The sequence below is a fragment of the Muntiacus reevesi genome, chromosome 12 (assembly GCF_963930625.1).
Source record: "Muntiacus reevesi chromosome 12, mMunRee1.1, whole genome shotgun sequence".
Classification (NCBI taxonomy): Eukaryota; Metazoa; Chordata; class Mammalia; order Artiodactyla; family Cervidae; genus Muntiacus; species Muntiacus reevesi.
In genome coordinates this window covers 57,474,680-57,493,521 of record NC_089260.1, presented here as the reverse complement: position 1 = coordinate 57,493,521, position 18,842 = coordinate 57,474,680, and the positions used below count along the sequence as shown (strand labels likewise).

General features: G+C 40.2%; 1 long non-coding RNA gene and 1 other non-coding gene across 2 annotated transcripts in view; one reads left to right on the top strand and one right to left on the bottom strand.

The window, feature by feature from the left end:
- LOC136144808 (uncharacterized) overlaps positions 1 to 18,332 on the bottom strand; it is a 35,329-nt gene extending 16,997 nt beyond the window's left edge. Inside the window, exons 1-2 of the long non-coding RNA XR_010658636.1 lie at positions 18,213 to 18,332; positions 4,861 to 4,936 (exon numbers count right to left, since the gene is read on the bottom strand). This is a non-coding gene — a long non-coding RNA (uncharacterized lncRNA). The remainder of the gene's footprint in view (positions 1 to 4,860; positions 4,937 to 18,212) is intronic.
- On the top strand, positions 11,886 to 11,991 carry LOC136145285 (U6 spliceosomal RNA). The gene has a single exon (XR_010658732.1). It is a non-coding gene; the product is annotated as a U6 spliceosomal RNA (small nuclear RNA).
- Positions 18,333 to 18,842: the final 510 nt, after the last annotated feature.

The following is an 18,842-nucleotide window of genomic DNA, read 5'->3' as shown; positions in this document are numbered from 1 at the left end:
GAGAAAGGATGTCCCCACCAGCACCCTCCGCCTGCAACCCTGATGTCCTGGGGGACTGGTGCAAGACGTGCTGTTTTCACAAGCTTGCCAGGTGGTCCCAACATGCTGGGTGAGTCCTGCTGGGTGACTCACCTCATTCAGTCTGGGTGAGTCCTGCTTTGGCATGACCAGGCTCACTGCAGAGCAGATGAGGGTTTTAATTTAAGAACACTAATCCACAGACTACCCTCTTAAAACGGAAGTCAGAAAAAGAAATCCCATTAAAACCTCAAATGCAGGGCTTCCCAAGTGGTTCAGAGGTAAAGAATCAGCCTGTCAATGCAGGAGACTTGGGTTCGATCCCTCATCTGGGAAGATCCCACGTGCCGCGGAGCCACTGAGCCCGTCCACCACAACTACTGAACCTATGCTCTGTAGTCCCGGCGCCGAAACTGCTGAGCCCATGCGCCTAGAGCCCGTGCTCCATAGCAAGAGAAGCCGCTGCAATGAGAAGCCCATGCACCAGAAGTAGAGCAGCCCCTGCTTGTCCAGCTAAAGAAAGCTTGCCCAGCAACAAAGACTTGGCACAGCCAAAAAATATATAAATAAATAAAATATTAAAAGTAAGATAAAAAACTCAAATGTAGGTGAAGTGTAAACAGCAACTGCTGTTTACAGAATGACTTCAAAACCTACTCAGACCCATGACTCTTCCCCTTCAGACATCTGCTTGAAGCCCCAGAGAGCCCGTCCCCCTCGCTGATCCCCTGGGCCGCAGCACTCGTGTGCGGGCACAGTGACCACAGTCAGGAGACGCTCCTTCCCCAGCACCGACGAGCTCTCAGTGTGAGAGTCTGGCCTCCCCCAGGAGCCCTCGGAGAGCCCAAGGGTATCAGAGAACGACTCTGTTCCTGACATCCACTTCCTACTGAAGAACAAACTTGGACATTTTCACAGTCAGGTTATTCTTTATCTCATACAGATTTTGTCTGGGATGGTGCAGAGATGGAAGGTCCTCAAAGCCTCCTTTCATGCAGTGCCCATAAATGGCTCCCAGAGTAAGGCTCCTGCTGGGGCGTGTCAGCGAGGAAAAAGGATGAGGCTGTAAGATTGATCAGAAAAACCCTGCCACATTGCCCCAGTGGGCAACCAGTCCTGCCTCCCAGCCAGGTGCTCTGGTATGAACCACGGGGAACACAATGTCGCTATTTTCCATCAAATGTGTATCTCAGACCTGCTTACAGAGCCAGTTGGAAAGACACAAATAATGCAAGAGAAAAACTATTCCTGGAGAGGAGCTAAGAAACTGAATTTTAATGATGCTCAGAAATAGGATCAAAGTGCAGTCCCTAAAGCTGCACTCCAACCCCCAAAAGCCTCAGATCCAGGACAGTCGCCCAACTGCAGCACCCAAGGTACAGGCGATGCTGCTATCTGTGGAAGATGGACTATGATTTCACCCAAACTGTTAATGCGACAAAAACGTCCTACCAAAAATAACCCATTTCTGAAAAGAGTTTGAAAAAGAATACATGTGTCTATCTGAATCACTTTACCGCACACCTGAATCTAACACAACATTGCTAATCAACTGTACTCTAAAACAAAACAGAAAGCTAAAGGCACTATCTCAACAAAGTGAGTAACCCATTTCATTCTGCCTGGTCTAAATAGATGCATGGCATGTTTGGTGACAGACATCCCAACAAACTGACCCACAGATTCAATGTAACTCCAATCAGAATTTCAGAGGGCTTCAAAGGGGAGGAGGGGGGGATTGAAATAAACAAGCTAATTCTAAAATATATATGGAAATGCAAACAATTTCTTAAAAGAAGAACTCAGAGGCATTTTACGTCTAACTTCAAGGCTTACTATCAGCCACTCTAGAAGAAGACAGGTATGGCAAATGAAAACAGGAATGAGAGTAAATTCAGAGAAATATCTGGTTAATAATAATGAGATATTTGTATGTGTCCTTTATGGTCAGTCTTATTGAGGTATGATTTAGGTATAATAACTATTCACCAGGTTTAAGTATACAAATAAATTAGTTCTGATAAACATATATGTCTTTTAACCAACATCACAACTATAGCATGGAATAGTTCCATGACCCAAATAATACCTTCAAACCCTCTGCATCCAGTCCTACCCCTGTGCATGCCTGGTCCCAGGAAACCACTGATCTGCTTCCCATAACTACAGTTCACTCATGTGTTCTTTTGCTCCAGTCAAAATTTTTAGATTTTCAAAGTATCTATAAATTCAAAAGTAAAATGCTAGTTATGCCATCCCCTGTAGCATTAAATTCTTAAAGAATTTTAATTGGGTTTCTGAAGAAGAAAACAAGATGCTTAAATAAAATCCTTGAAATATTAACTTTATAATTAGAGAATATTTACAAGTTTAAATTTTTAGCATTTACAGCCAGTTATGGCTTAAGAAATAAAATTAGAAAGTCCTTTAAGATAAACCAGACAGATCAAGAAAAGTCAAAGAAATAAAGCTAATGATACTTTATATCACTGGCTAAGTTTAATTTTGTATTTAAAAACACACCACTTTAAATTAGCTGCTTCTTTAAAGAAGTTGTACAGAAAGTAATCGGGAAATAATTATTACAAAATAATGATAAGAATAGCAACAAATATAATAAATATTTAAGTATTATTATTTCAGGATTTACTCTTCCCAAGTGCTCCATGTGTACCATCCCCAGATCACAGGGTCAGTCGGGCAAATCGCCATGATGATCCTTATTTAAAACAATAAAAGGAAACTAAGGCTTAGAGTTCTTAAATGAGATGCTCAAGATTAAATAGCTAAGAAGTAACACTCACTTTCGGCCAGATCAAAGGGAGTTCAGTCTGATTTCTTCCACATGAGCTTCTCAGCAACCCTGTACTGCCTCTTTCCACAATTGCAGTCAATGATGGATAAGACATTCGTGTTTAAGACACAGAGTTACTCATAACAGTTTAATGCAAGTATGAAAGCCTGCTATGACCTAATAAAGATGCTCCAGAGGGAAATATCCCGTTTAGGAATAAATACACATCAAAACAAAAGGAAAAATAAGAAATATAAAGTTGTGCATTGACGAGAAAATGCAGGTTAAAAAATAATGACAGATTAAAATGAATAACATCCCTTCTAGTTCAATCGTCATATGAGGAACACGGCTTGAAGGTATTCGGGTCCTACGAAGCAAACAAGGGCAAAGAAAAATTCATTGGCAAAGGAAAATATCATCAATGAAAATGTGTCAGACAGAAATTTTAGCTGAAAAAAAATGAAAAGCAGGTTAATAGACTAATAAGACAAGAAATGTTAAACTATGCTTCCAAAGAACACACCAGCTGTTCTTGTTCTGAAAGATGGGGCTCTCTATGTCATTTGTGGAGCAAAAGATGTGCTTCAGAGGTGCTATCCACCTTATCAGGGTGTTCAGCTATATATAAAACAGAAAACTATATCGAAGACAATGGTCTTTACATTTCGTAAAAATGCATCACATTCTCACAAGTTTCTTCACTTTAACATACACTCTTCTAATATGTGGTCATTCTGTTTCCTCCATAAAAATTCAATGTTTATAGCTCTTAGAAAAGACAATTACTCCTCCCTACAACAGCTACCCCTGGAGAAGGAAACGGCGACCCACTCCAGTATTCTTGCCTGGGAAATCCCGTGGACAGAGGAGCCTGGAGGGTGACAGTCCAGGGGTCGCAACTAACAACTAAACACAACGTAGCAACTAAACAATAACAACAACACACTACTTACAGCCCTGACACAATCACTGTAAGAGCAAATCATGCTGAATAAATAGCTACGCCTTATTAATGCTTAAAGTAACATTTGTGTTTTAGTCTAAGCCTTTGTTGTGTTTAATTACAAATTTCTCTTTACATAACCAACATGTAGAAAATGATATAACAAAAAATCCTGTATTCTTGAAGCAGACTGTGATTTGACACTATTTTGTGTAGTAGATATCTTGGTTTTATTCATTTCAAATAACTGAAATGTTGCACCTTTTGATCAGTAATACCTTTACATTTCTTCTCCCCCAGCTCCTGACAATCACTACTCTATTTGTGCTTCTAGGTCTTTGACCTCATATAAGTGATATCACGAGATATTTGTCCTTCTGTATCTGGCTTATTTCATTAAGTATAATATCCTCCAAATCCATCCATGTTGCCAAAACTGGCAGTGTTTCCTTCTTTTTAAGCTTGAATAATACTTCATTGTACGTACATACCACATTTTTTCATCCATATGTCTGTCAGTGGACAAACCGCTTCCATGTCTTGGCTATCGTGAATAAAACTGCAATGAACTTGGGGGTGCAGATCCTCTTCAAGATTTTTATTTCAATTCTTTTGGATAAACACCCAAAAGTGAGATTGCTGGATCATAGGGAAGTTCTATTTTTAACTGTAAAATGAGAGCTTAGATCTTGTGTTCTGGAAGTTCCCATATCAGCTGAAAGTCTATGAGCTAGTTTCATAAATTAATAATAATCACAACCACCAGTTAGCATCAGTAAAAGGCCAATTTGGGGGTCAAGCAATAAACTCATTCCTCCAGGCAACATCTCAGTCCCCAGGAAAACTGTCTTCGTTTCAGAGATCTGTGATTCATGCACAATCAATCATCATGGGGCGGGGGCTCCATCTGAATCGTCTATCTTCCTGCCCTCATGCTGACCTGACCGCAAGCTCTGGTTTTATTCAACAGATAACAGAACACTCACTCATTCAAGCTGCAGGACAAAGCTTAACATAATGGTTCGACTCTTACCAAAAGTGGCATTTCAAAGCTTCTATTTGAACCATAACATCAGTGATACAATAGGGAAGTTTTTCTTACTTACAACTGTTCCAAGAACCTCAGTCCTTTAGATGTTTGCTTTTCTCGTGTACAAATTTCACCCTTGTAGAGGCACCTGGAAAACACATAAAATGTCATTAAACTATAAATTAGCATAGATACCACATGTCTAGATCAGTACTTTTTAATGATTTCTTTTGGGCTGCGTCAGGCTTCAGTTGCAGCATGCGAGAGCTTTGTCATTGCACACAGGCTTAGCTGCCTCATGGCATGTGGGATCTACTTCCCCAACCAGAGATCTAACCCATGTCCCCCTCATTGGAAGATGAATTCTTAACCACTGGACCATCAGGGAAGTTCCCAGTCAGGACATTTTAAACTACAGTGGACCTAAGGAGCTTCGAGGTCTTAACAGATTCCCTAAAAATAGAGGGAAACTTTGATTTCATATCAATATATTCAATAGTCTGTGTAGGAGAGCTCCAAAGGGATCCTGGACCAAAAATTAAGAATCACTATCTTAGCCTCTAAAACTTCAAATGGTCATGGAGAAATTCTGACTAATGAAGTCACGTGCACTGACCTCATAGAAGATAGCAACTTCTCTAAGAAAATGAAAGCTTAATGATAATTATTTTTTTAAATCCTTTCTATCACACTGAATATATTGAACTGTGAGTTATATTGCAAAGCTGGCAAATAATACCCTAGGACTCAAGCAGACAGGGAAGAAAACATATTCACAGAACCACAAGATGTATTTTATATTTCAGTTCTCCCGTGGCTGCTGCGGAAAATCTGTAGGAAAGGAAACTGTCATAGATTTACAGATAACGATGTAACTCATCTGAACCCAAAAGTGAATGGAGACAAATCATATCACCTGTGAGCACCTTCTCTGCCTTTTTTTCTTCAACTAGAGGATCGCAATGATATCTCCTCTCTAAATCTCTATGGTTTTTGTGAACATTGTGAAAGTGAATCTCTTTTTATCAAGTCGTTGTAAGCAGAACGGGATTGACTCCAAGTAAATCCAGAGACTGAAGAGAGATGGCAAAGGCCAGTTAATGCTCAGTTAACAAGGACAGAGTCAACGACCCAAGAAGGTGAATTTGCAGATGGAGCCATGCTTAGCAGCAGGAGTTCCTGAGACAATGATGCAAAAGCTGAGCCAGAAGGAGGAAGAAGCTATAATTTGGAGAAGAAACTGAACCCAGGAAACAGAGCTATGCCAAGAACAGACTCACCGATCTGAGTACGGAATAAATTTCCTCTTTAAACACTATCAATGAGGCTCAGTGTATCTCCCACCTGCAAACCCATTTAACCGTTTCTGCCCAGCGGATATTTTTTTAAATTGTTCAATGCTCATAAGTGATGAGATCATTATCATTTTGTAGATTCCAGATGTAATTAGAGGAGCACTGTTCCCAAGTCCTGTGAAAAGGTTTTTCTTGTTATTGCCCAGAGCGTACGAAGCGCTTGCGCATGTAACTGACCCAGCCCCAAGCAGTGTTGATCACTCATCGGATCCAAAGCTGTGTTTGTTGTTCAGTCGCTAGGTCGTGTCTGACTCTTCACAGCCCCGTGGCCTGCAGCCTGCCAGGCTCGTCTGTCCTCCACTACCTCCCAGAGTTTGCTCAAAACTAATTTCTCACTAATAGCTGTCACTGTGCTAGGGTTCTGAGTATCCCACTAGTAACAAGATTTCTTTATAAACCATTATTTATAAGTTATAAACTACTTTGTCTCATACTGTTTATTAATGTGTTTGCTTTACTGTTGGGGAGAAACTTCTTACACCCCGGGAGCCCCAGGACCAGGATGAGACACAGGGAGGTCAGAAGCAGACCTAGAATCTCGAGGGATCCTTAACGACCTTTAACACATGGGGACTGGTCATGACGATTAGGAGAATTAACAGAAGGGGCTGATTCTAAACAGGAACCAAGGTTTTAGGACTGAGAGATGAAGAGTTGTGGGGAGGCCATGTGTAATAGCCTGGGATATTCCAGGTGAATATGACAGGCTGCAAAGCTCTTGAGCTAGGGTGTGAAGTGAATTCTAGTGACTCGGGAAGATGCTATGATCTTTGTACAATTTAACTGTGAGCGAAAGCATCGGGATAACATCTTCTCTTTAAAAGAATAACTTCAGGTTTTTTTTTTTTTCAGCTTGTCACAAAAGACATTTCAAAAATAATTTTTATTTAATTAAATCACCCTAAAATACCCCAAAAAGAGTACTATAAACATTCTTGTTTTCCTGAAGTCTATCCTTTAAAATGAAAATTATCACCATGGTCATGCTAACAATGGAGCATATTCTTCAATAAACAGATGGAGAGTTACACACATTCAGCTTAAACATTTTCCTTGAAAAAATAAACTGCACAGCTCTTGGCACTGAGTGAACTCTCATTGTGCATTTGCTGAACTATCAAACCCAGAGTCAACTACACACAGAAGGGGGGGCTTTTATAGGGTGATCAAATAGTCCAGAAACAACTTCTCAAAAATCCAGGCAGAAAAATAACAGGTGGTAGAAATAAATTGTGTTTGAACAGTCAAACAAGTTACCAAAAAGTCACCTTTCAGCAACTTGGAAAGCTTCAGGAAATGCACTTGGGCAAATGAGAAGTACAGATTGTTTTGGATAAAAACACTTAAAATTTCAAAGTTAAATGATTGTGCCAGGTCTAAATGTATAGGGAAAGTCAGCTAATTAGATTGGCACACATGTTTCTGAATATCCTATAACAGCTACAAAAGGCAAAATTTCTAAAATCTCCTGCCAGCGTCAATGCTAGAGGGTTCATTTATAGTGTATTTTAAAATCTCTGTTCTGTGCTTTTTTGATGATGGATTAATATGACAGAAGTGTGCTGGTTAATGGAGCAGGTGATTATTTTAGCCATTACACACAATTACCCAGACAGCCAGGGTCCAGAACTCAACAGCTCCTGACCTCTCAGCCCTAAAGATTCAGCCACAATGCTCCAAACAGAACCTAGAGCCACAGACACCTCACCTGCGGTACCAAGGCCACTTCTCATTATTTACGACTGCCCAGTGCTGGGCCGTTGGGGCTGGCAGGCAGGCCAGCCAACCTATGGTCTGCAGTAGAGCTGATGCCATCCAGGGATAATGGCCCTCTTTATGCACTGTTCCCAGCTCCAGTCAATGACCCAGTAAACTGCACAGTCCTCCGTGTGTTCCAGGAACTCCTATGCTGGCTGAAAGCCACGTGGCCAGTCCACGGCGAGTTAACCCCGGACGCTAACTTTCTCCTGAGAGAATTTGTCACATTTCTTTCTCTGAATAATCTCTTTAATGTTCAAAAATCATTACTATTCTTCCTTGAATTCCCAACTCTACCACCATACCAACATTTCTAATTAAAGAATGACAATTCTGTTCCCCTACCTTATTAAACACACGTATCAACGCATGCAGAAGTGTATGTATGTATGCACATGTATATGTCTATATACACATGTTTGCAGATGTGTGTACGTGCATGTATGTACACATATGTGCATGTTGCTTATGCACATAATGTAAGTTGTGGTCTGCAAGTGTGATGTGTGTGTATGTGTGGGATCTTGTACACATTGTATTCTCAGTCTCATCTGAAACACATGATGCAGGAAATAGTTTGATTATTTTCATAATTCTCCCAAGGATGGGGCCTAGGAGAGAAACTGATTCATTCCATACAAAGAATGCTTTTCAGTCTTACTCCTAATTCTCCTTCCATACTTCAGTTGAGAAAGGAAAAGATACTATCTATCATAATTCACATTTCTTCAGTATATAAATGCGCTTGATGTCTGTTTCTGAATATTCTTATACAGTTATCTAGATTTTGGTAAAAATAAAGTGTGAAATTTCTAAAAATTGCACTGAAGTTGTTTTTATATCTTTAACATTATAATTCAGTATGAATGTGAATACTCTAAAGTATGAGATAAAATATTATGAAACAGAAAACAGACTCAGACTCTTGGTTGCCAAGGGGTGGGGTAGAGGAGGGATGGAATGGGAGTTTGGGATTAGCAGACGTAAAATATTATATACAGAACAGATAAACAGATGAAAGGTCCTACTGTATAGCACAGGAAATTATATTCAATATCCTGGGATAAACCATAATGGAAAAGAACATGAAAGAGAGCGTACATAAATGTATAACTGGATCACTTTGCTATACAGCAATCAACACAACATTGCAAGTCAATTATTCTTCAATTAAAAATCATAATAATAATAAAGTATGAGATTAAACATTTAATTCACAAGTTTTCCTGGAAATATTTTTATTGCCAACAAGAAACAAATCCATTAAAATGATTCACAGTTGAACGTGTTTTCCAATCACAAGTACATATCTCTTGTCAAGGTTTATTCAAACATTATACTTTCCATCAAAATACCTTTGTTACAGTTTTAATGAATGGAATGTTTTCTGAGCAGTGTTCTGGTTAAGTGATTACAGATACTGTCATTTACATTATTTTTGCTTTATTTTTCATAAAGGAGACATATTCAAATTTTCTGAGAGATTCTACTGAGATTCAGGATACGAAACAATACCTAACACCCTTTCACCAGACATTAGCGCAAACTTGAGATGTGTATTTGTCTTTTATATTCTAGTGCTCAGTTGTGTCCAGCTCTTTATGACCCCATGGACTGTCCATGGGATTCTTCAAGGAAGAACACTGAAGTGGGTTGCCATTTCCTCCACCAGGGGCTCTTCCCCACCCAAGGATCAAACCCACATTTCCTGTGTCTCCTGCATTACAGGCAGATTCTTTACCTGCTGAGCCATCAGCGAAGCCCTCTAAATCTTCATTGCCTGTAGAGCCTGATTCCTACCAGCCCAGGAGCATCAGCTGAGCCAGAAGTAACTCTGAAGACACCTGACCCGGACACCGGCAGGCCCCTCGGGACGGCTCAGGGCCTCCAGCCCCTGCGGCTGTGTTGGGGGCTGACCTCTGCAAGTGGGTCTTGGGCGCCCAGCCCAAAAGCAGGCACACATCTGTCTCAGAGGAGGAGAAACGGCCTAGTGTGGTCAGGTGTCTTGCCCCAACTTGGCCACAACAGAAGTATTTATTACCAAATTTATTACGGTAATACTGGCTTTGAATTCTGCATTTTAACATTACTACTACTAAGAGTATTGTTTTCAGTCTACTGAATAGAAATAACATTTTTAAAAACCATCAGGAACTAAAAAATAAAAAGATGATTGCCAGCATTGAAAAAAAAATAGAGAGAAGAGCGTGATTAGAAGCCTATTTTATGTCACCATGTCATTCTAATACACTATGCCCTTTTCTCAAAGCAGATCCAGTATTGTTAAAATAAAATCCAACACAGGAATGTGACATAGCCAAGGGGGTCCTCAGTCTGAAAGTCCTTTTGAACATGAATCTGAATGAATCAAGATAAAACAATTTTTATCCTGTAAGATGACTAGTGCCCATCATTACTGTGTGTCTGTTTCATTAACACAACTTTTTTTTCAGTCACATCATGCAACTTGTGGGATCTTAAGTTTCCCAACCTGTGATGGAACCAGGCCCTCAGCAGTGAGAGTGCACAGTCCTAACCACTAGACCACCAGGAATTCCCTAATATATCTTTTAAAATAACCAACATTTTAAATGTTAAGTCGTAAATAATTACCATGAGCTCCAAATAATTTAAAACCTAAAAATAATTCTTACAAAAGTTATTCACTACGTTCAAGATATATTCTGAAGTCCTAGAAGATACAAAGATAATAAAGTATAGAGAAATCTGAACAATAACTGGCATACCCAAGAAGGTCTGACACAGTAGAAAGGATATTTAGTTTTGAATCAGAGTGACAAGCTCCTGCATATAACCCTCACCCTCACTGAGTCATTCAGTATTTTTGTTTCCAGTGAGTCCACCTGCTTCATCAGGAAACTTTGTTAGAATCCTTAAGCTACTAAGGTCTTCCCTGGTGGCTCAGGCAGCAAAGAATCTGCCTGTAGTGGAGGAGATCCAGTTCACCCTGGGTTGGGAGGATCCCCCAAAGAAGGGAATGGCTATCCACTCCAGTATTCTTGCCTGGAGAATTCCATGGACAGAGCAGCCTGGTGGGCTACCATTCATGGGGCTGCAAAGAGTCAGACGCAACTGAGCGACTGACTAATACTACTATTACTTAAGATACTATAGACTAGAACAAGAGAAGACTCATCTATGGGGGAGAAAAGTGACATCGGATTTTAAAATATTACTCCTATAAATTATGAAACACTACTGTGACTTCTAAATACCATCACCATCAAATATTTACAAAGACAAATACTAGTAAACAGATGAATCTTCAAGCTAATCCCAAGTAGGTCAAATCATGCTGACTCATCTGTCATTCCACAACCATCTATGTAGACTCCTCAAGATTCATCTCAACTGGAAACAAGTATAAAATATTAAATATATAATGATTTCTTTCTGATGGAGAAAAATCAATTTTTCTTGCAAAACATTAGGGCCCAGGTTATACACTATGGCCTGGAGGGAGAGCAGGAAGATGAGGGAAAATTTTTGACAAGACTATATAGCAGCACGTGATCAGGGTTACTTAGAGGTAAAACCAAACTGAGAAGCCAGAGAGAAGAAAGTACCAAGCTACAGTCACGATGGTAAAAGAGAAGAAAAAAAGAAAATGCACCATGGAAATGGTTTCACGGCTCAAGTCCAATAATTGGCTGTCTTTAAAATATTTATTTAGATTGATTTTTTTGTACACTCGGGGAAGCACTATGGTATGGAATTCTATCACCCGCTTCTTAAAAAACTAGACATACTAAGGAGACTATCCAAGATTTAAAGGTTTTTTTTAAAATATGCCAATCTTTGATCCTTCCCCACATAATGAGAAAATTAGGACTTCACTGTTTCATGCCCAAATTCAGGTCTTCTATAGCCAAATTCTGTCATAAAGCAACACCTCTGGAGACCCAACAAAATATGCATTATTAAAACTCAGATTTTATCTTTTATGTTAAAAATGGGGTACTTGTGCTCACTGCAGCAGCACATATACTAACATTAGAATGATACAGATAGATTAGCAGGGCCCCTGTACAAGGATGACACACAAATTCGTGAAGTGTTCTGTATTTTCAGCCAACGGGAATTTGCTGTATGGCTCAGGAAACTCAAACAGGGACTCTGTATCAACCTAGAGGGGTGGGATGGGGAGGGAGATGGGAGGGAGGGGATATATGTACACCGATGGCTGATTCATGTTGAAAAAAAAAAATGGGGTACTTGCCACCATCGAATGACCTGAATTAATGAGACAGTAAGATGGATTTTGTCAAAGATAATAACCAAAACTAATGTACATATTACTTACTGAGCACCAGCCACTGCTCAGTTAGCCACCTACCTACCTATCTACATACCCACCTATATCTATCATCTACCAGTCTTTCTGAACCAACATACCAACTTCTTATCCTCTCTGATATTCAGCTATAAAGCCAAATTTCTGCTGTAATAAACACACCATTCCCCACCCGATCCATTTTTCTGAAACCTCACGTAGTAACAAGGGTGCTCCAGTGTGGAGGCTGAGATTCTCAGTCTGGCAGACCTGCAGGCCTTCCTGTGTTTGTTCACGTGCATCCTCCATACACGTACTACTTCGTGGAGAGAACTTTCCCGGGTAGACATGATGCTCTGTTCAGAACCTCCAAACACACTTTCAAACTTGCTCTTCTTGGTTTTTCCTTAAAAGCAAGTGTCAAAGGTGGATCCTGTTATACTGACAAACGTTCAGAATAGCAGATCTTGTAAAATGTAAATATAACTGCTTTCAAAAGTCCATCAAGTCGTCATTGTGAAACAAACAGTCAATTTGTATTTTAACAAATAGTCAATTTTAACGCTCACATCAGTGAACCTAGTAAAATGTAAATATACAAGGCAATCATCTGCCATCATGAACCAAAAGGACTACTTTTGTTATCAAAGTTTTAAAGGGTAAACAACCCTGGAAAGACTTCAGGTTGTCATCATCTAGGCTATGTTTACACAGACAGTCTTACACTTTCTGTTCACACTGTTCTGCCATCATGAAGTTGTTCTGCCACACTTATACTGAACATGCATATTCCCACAGTAGAGATTAACAGAGGTTTCAGTTCAGTTCAGTTCAGTCGCTCAGTCGTGTCCGACTCTTTGTGACTCCATGAATCGCAGCACACCAGGCCTCCCTGTCGATCACCAACTCCCGGAGTTTACTCAGACTCATGCCCATCGAGTCGGTGATGCCATCTGGCCATCTCATCCTCTGTCGTCCCCTTCTCCTTCTGCCCCCAATCCCTCCCAGCATCAGGGTCTTTTCCAATGAGTCAACACTTCGAATGAGGTGGCCAAAGTACTGGAGTTTCAGCTTCAGCATCAGTCCTTCCAATGAACACCTGGGACTGATCTCCTTTAGGATGGACTGGTTGGATCTCCTTGCTGTCCAAGGGACTCTCAAGAGTCTTCTCCAACACCACAGTTCAAAAGCATCAATTTTTTGGCACTCAGCTTTCTTCACAGTCCAACTCTCACATCCATACATGACCACTGGAAAAACCATAGCCTTGACCAGACGGACTTTTGTTGGCAAAGTAATGTCTCTGCTTTTTAATATGCTATCTAAGTTGGTCATAACTTTCCTTCCAAGGAGTAAGCGTCTTTTAATTTCAGGGCTGCAGTCACCATCTGCACTGATCTTGGAGCCCAAAAAAATAAAGTCTGACACTATTTCCACTGTCTCCCCATCTATTTCCCATGAGGTGATGGGACCAGATGCCATGATCTTAGTTTTCTGAATGTTAAGCTTTAAGCCAACTTTTTCACTCTCCTCTTTCCCTTTCATCAGGAGGCTTTTTAGTTCCTCTTCACTTTGTGCCATAAGGGTGGTTTACAGGAGCACATTTAATTATACCATTAACATCAAGAAAACATATACACACACACACACACATATATACACATATATATATAATTTCCAATTACATAAAGGATCTCAGAATGCCATCTGAATTGTTTATACTTAGATATTATGTGTCTTTGTATGTGTGTTTGTGTGTATGTTGTTTAACTGCCCACTAACTTTTGAACTCCTTGAGGACAGAAAAGGATTATTCTCTGTACTTCCTCAACTTCATAAATTCCTCAGTTCCATCAAAACTTATCACTTGTTAATATTATCAACACCCAAACCACCCCTGCCTGTGTGTGTCATCCATATCCTATCTATGCAGCACAGTTTAAATGAGATGAACCAGATTTGTAATTTTTCTCTGTATATTCATTCGGCTCTCTAGTTTCTCCTCTGTATCTGGCCTACACCTGGAATGAGCCAAACCATGTTTAAGGCCAATTCAGTTCAGTTCAGTCGCTCAATATTATGTATAAATGTATACAGTATTTTTATGACTATAATAAACTTATCAGTTCAGTTCAGTCGCTCAGTCGTGCCCAACTCTATGCCACCTCATGAACTGCAGCACGCCAGGCTTCCCTGTCCATCACCAACTCCCAGAGCTTGCTCAAACTCATGTCCATCGAGTCAGTGATGCCATTCAACCATCTCATCCTCTGTCAACCCCTTCTCCTCCTGCCTTCAGTCTTTGCCAGCATCAGGGTCTTTTCAAACGAGTCAGTTCTTCACATCAGGTGGCCAAAGTATTGCAGCTTCAGCTTCAGCATCAGTATTTCCAATGAATATTCACGAATGATTTCCTTCAGGATGGGCTGGTTTGATCTCCTTGCTGTCCAAGGGACTCTCAAAACTCTTCTCCAACACCATAGTTCAAAAGCATCAATTCTTTGGCCCTCAGCTTTCTTTATAGTCCAAGTCTTATAGTCATACATGACTACTGGAAAAAACCATAGCTTTGACTAGACGGACCTTTGTTGGCAAAGTAATGTCTCCTCTTTTTAATATTCTATCTAGGATGGTCATAGTTTTTCTTCCAAGAAGCAAGCATCTTTTAATTTCATGGCTGCAGTCACCATCTGCAGTGATTTTGGAGCCCAAGAAAATAAAGTCTGTCACTGTTTCCATCGTTTCCTCTCTATTTGCCATGAAGTGATGGGACTGGATGCCATGATCTTAGTTTTTTGAATGTTGAGTTTTAAGCCAACTTTTTCACTGTTCTCTTTCACTTTCATCAAAAGACTCTTCAGTTTCTCTTTGCTTTCTGAGGCCAACTATTCACAGGCTAATTGTCAGCTCATGCTACAGTCCTTTGCTGGGGAAAACCTCTGACCCTGAAGAGTAGATTCTTCGTAAATTTGTAATAATTAAGCCCAAGGGCATCCTTAATCTCATCTGCTAACCTTACTAGAATTTCCCAGTTTATTATTTTTCTGTGAAGCTTTGTCATGAGCTTTATTATCTCCTGTTATCTAGAGCTTCTAACTGGCCCTGTTGCCCTTAGAGTTTTTCTAGCAGTTCTTACCTATATTTTCCTCTGAGTGGACTTAATAATCAACTTATCTCATTTCAGAAAAAAAAATCTGATGGTATTCTTATTGTGCTATAATAAATGCATAAGCTAACTTTAAAAAAAGACCTTTATGATGTTGAATCCAGTCTACAACCACACTACCCTGAACATGCCTGATTTTGTCTTTATGATGTTAAGTCTTCCTATTCAAGAATACATATTTATTTAAACAGATATATTTGATTTAACAATCACAACCAGTATATTTCCATTAAAGAAAGTAACCATTAATCATATCCATAATTGTAAACTAAACATACATGCAGGGATTTTTACATCCTAAATTTCTTCATGGATTTGCTTATAAAGGTTCTGGATAAATTTACATATTAGCATGTAACCAAATGGATAACAAGTTAAATGGATACATTTCAGAATAGAGCCTCCAAAAATGAAATTAAGATACTTGAAAAAATTAATAGATGAGTTTTAATAAGAAATCAACTGCTCCTAATTATTTGTAAATGATCATCCAATTTAGTGATAATTTAAAAAAATCTCCAGTTATCTCCATCACCAATTATATTCATGGTCAAGGAAAACACACTGAATTCTTTACCAGGCAAGCCCTATAAATAAATAAAGCATCGCTATGTTTGACTAAGTATTTCTAGAACACTATACCAAATTTTTTTTTTGTTTACTATTACTTCTCTTTGTTAATGGAGTAGGAAATGGCAACCCAATCCAATATTCTTGCCTGGAAAATTCCATGGATAGAGGAGCCTGGTGGGCTACAGTCCATGGCATTGTAAGAGTCAGACACAACTGAGTGACTTTAACTTCACTCTCTTTGTTAAACACCAATTTTTTGCTATTCCTTCAGAATTTTTCAATTCTAGCCATTGTATTATGTGTGTTTTTCTCTGTAATAGTGATTTTTTAAATATTCTCCTCATAAAGAACTCAAATGCTTCCATCACGAATAACTGACAGAAGACTAGAAAACACAGAAAAATAATTACAAGCTATACACTATCTGTGAATGTAAAGGCTCATTTCTATTTCTTCTTCACCCGATGAAAAGGTTCTTCATCATGAACCCAGATTGCTTTGTTTCCTGAAATCAGGGCCACCCTCCAGGATCAGCTCTCAGAAGACAGTGGGGCTCCCAGTCCCGACCTCCCCCTCCGACCTGCCCATTCTGGGAAGCCATTTTCTTCATCATCTTACGCTGGACAAGAATTGCATCTGTGCTTCTGGGTTAGAAATTTGATGTAAATGCTTTTGGCATTTGTTCTCATTATTTTGATCAGTAATTCAAGCTTCATTTGGTAAAGACTGTAGTTTTATCAGTTTGATCAGACCTGATAAAACTGTGGATTTGATGACAATAATTTCCTTGCTCATTTTCATTATTTTGATCAGTAGTAAAAAAAATCTAAATAATTTGCTATGTCCAGTTGTCTTGTTTTTATTGTTGTGATCAGTAATTAAACCCGAAAAATGTGTCATGAACTCTACAGATTTTATATAGGTCATGAATGGCAGAAACCTGCTCTTTCATTATTATCAGCTTTTAAAAATTTAAGCAGACTGCTTCTAAAACACTACCTTTCTGCTGCCATTTTCCCTTTTTCTGAGTTCTATTTTTGTGTCTTCTTTTCCAATCCTATCTTGTCATGTACTGTTTCTCAATGGTCTAAAGAATTTTTAAAACATGATTGTATCCAAAGACTATTTGAATATATACACATAAGAACCCAAGTTAAATATACAAAACAGAACACATTATTTTTCATACATATTTTGATAATTTTTTTAAAAAAATAACCTAAACTGAGCAAGATGACACAGTAGGAGACACCAGCCTTCATTCCCTGCAACAAAAAACAATTAGACAGCTATTCACAAATGAAAATAGCTTTAGGAGGGCTGAAGAGTCCAATTAAGAACCTATAGTAACACGGTGGAACAATGAAGGAGAAAAACTGCGCAGAAAGGACCGATGGGGAGACCAGCTCAGCAAATACACTGGAGGCAGCGAGGATCAAAGAAGAAGGCGGTCCAGCAACACCAGCCACACGGCAGGCACCACTGTGGGCCTGTGGCCCGGTTGATGGGGCCCGGGCAGCCTTTGCCACTGGGGACCCCAACAATACCTCTGTCACACTGTCCACAACCACAGCTGCCAGCACTCCACCCCAGAGTACACCCAGTCCCAGAGCCTGCTTGGCTTGCTCCGTGCTCCCCAGCAGACAACAGCTCTGCTCCCTCATCTCAGGCTCCCGACCCAGCTCTGCTGCAGGCTGGCCAGCATCCCGGGCACAGGAGCTGTGGCTGACCCACAAGGGCCCGCCCTCCAGACCCCAGGTCCACGGCCACTGCACGGGCACCCACACATCCACACCTGTGACATCACCACCATGAAGGTGACCACAAGCTGGACCAGTTACCAAAAAAAACCCCGCAGTTACGACATCGCCCATGGAAGGAAAAACAGTAGGTGGTCCCAGCAGACTCTGCCTTGGTGGTTCAGGCAGTAAAGAATCTGCCTGCAATGCAGGAGACTCAGATTCGATCCTTAGATTGGGAAGATCCCCTGCAGAAGGGATGGCAACCCACTCCAGTACTCTTGCCTGGAGAATTCCGTGGACAGAGGAGCCTGGCGAGCTATAGTCCATGAGATCACACAGAGTCGGACATGACTGAGTGACTAACACTTTCACTTTCTTTCTTCCACAGTAGACTCTGCATCTGTGCAGACGCAGCACTGGTCCTTAGGAGACCTGCATTCATCAACATCGTTCCCACCCGATGGCATTGCATACAGCCTACACACGGAGCAGCCCCCAGTCAGAACCACCATCCCCACCCAGCCAGGGCCTCTCACCCACACGCAGTCACGGTCTTCCCACACCAAAATCAGTCTGTCCAGAATGAGAGGTGACTGCTCCCCCAAGCAGGCAGTCATCAGAGTGAGGCTACAAAAAAACACAAACCCTGAGCAAACCTTGCTCAATCCAGCTCCTCCCAACATCCACTGGGTGCTGCCCCTGGGGATTCTTTTAGTCCAGAGCTCCAACTTCTCTCTTAGCTCTGGACTAATTCCCTGGAGAAAAAGGAAAAAGCTCAAATTTCTTTACAGTTAGTTTGGAATTCAAGATACCCCTGATGCTCTACATATCTGACAAGCAAATATGTAAGCTAATAAGTTATTAAAATTAAAAAGTCCATCAAAACTGACTCCTTGTCAGGACTAATTAGGAAATCTCTCATCCTTAACAAGTATAAGGGAAGTTAATTTTTAAATTAGATTCCTTAACTCCACATTCCAGCTGCTGGTTTGGTTTAATAAGATTATGGACCTGTGGGAGGGAACAAGACAGTTAATGAAGTTACTATAGCTCATAAAGTTAGAATGGCTTACTGAGCTGCTAAAAAAGAAAACACTATTTATGGTGGAAGTGCAATAAACAGCATTTTGTACTAAATATACATGCTGTTCAACAGACCCTTCAGA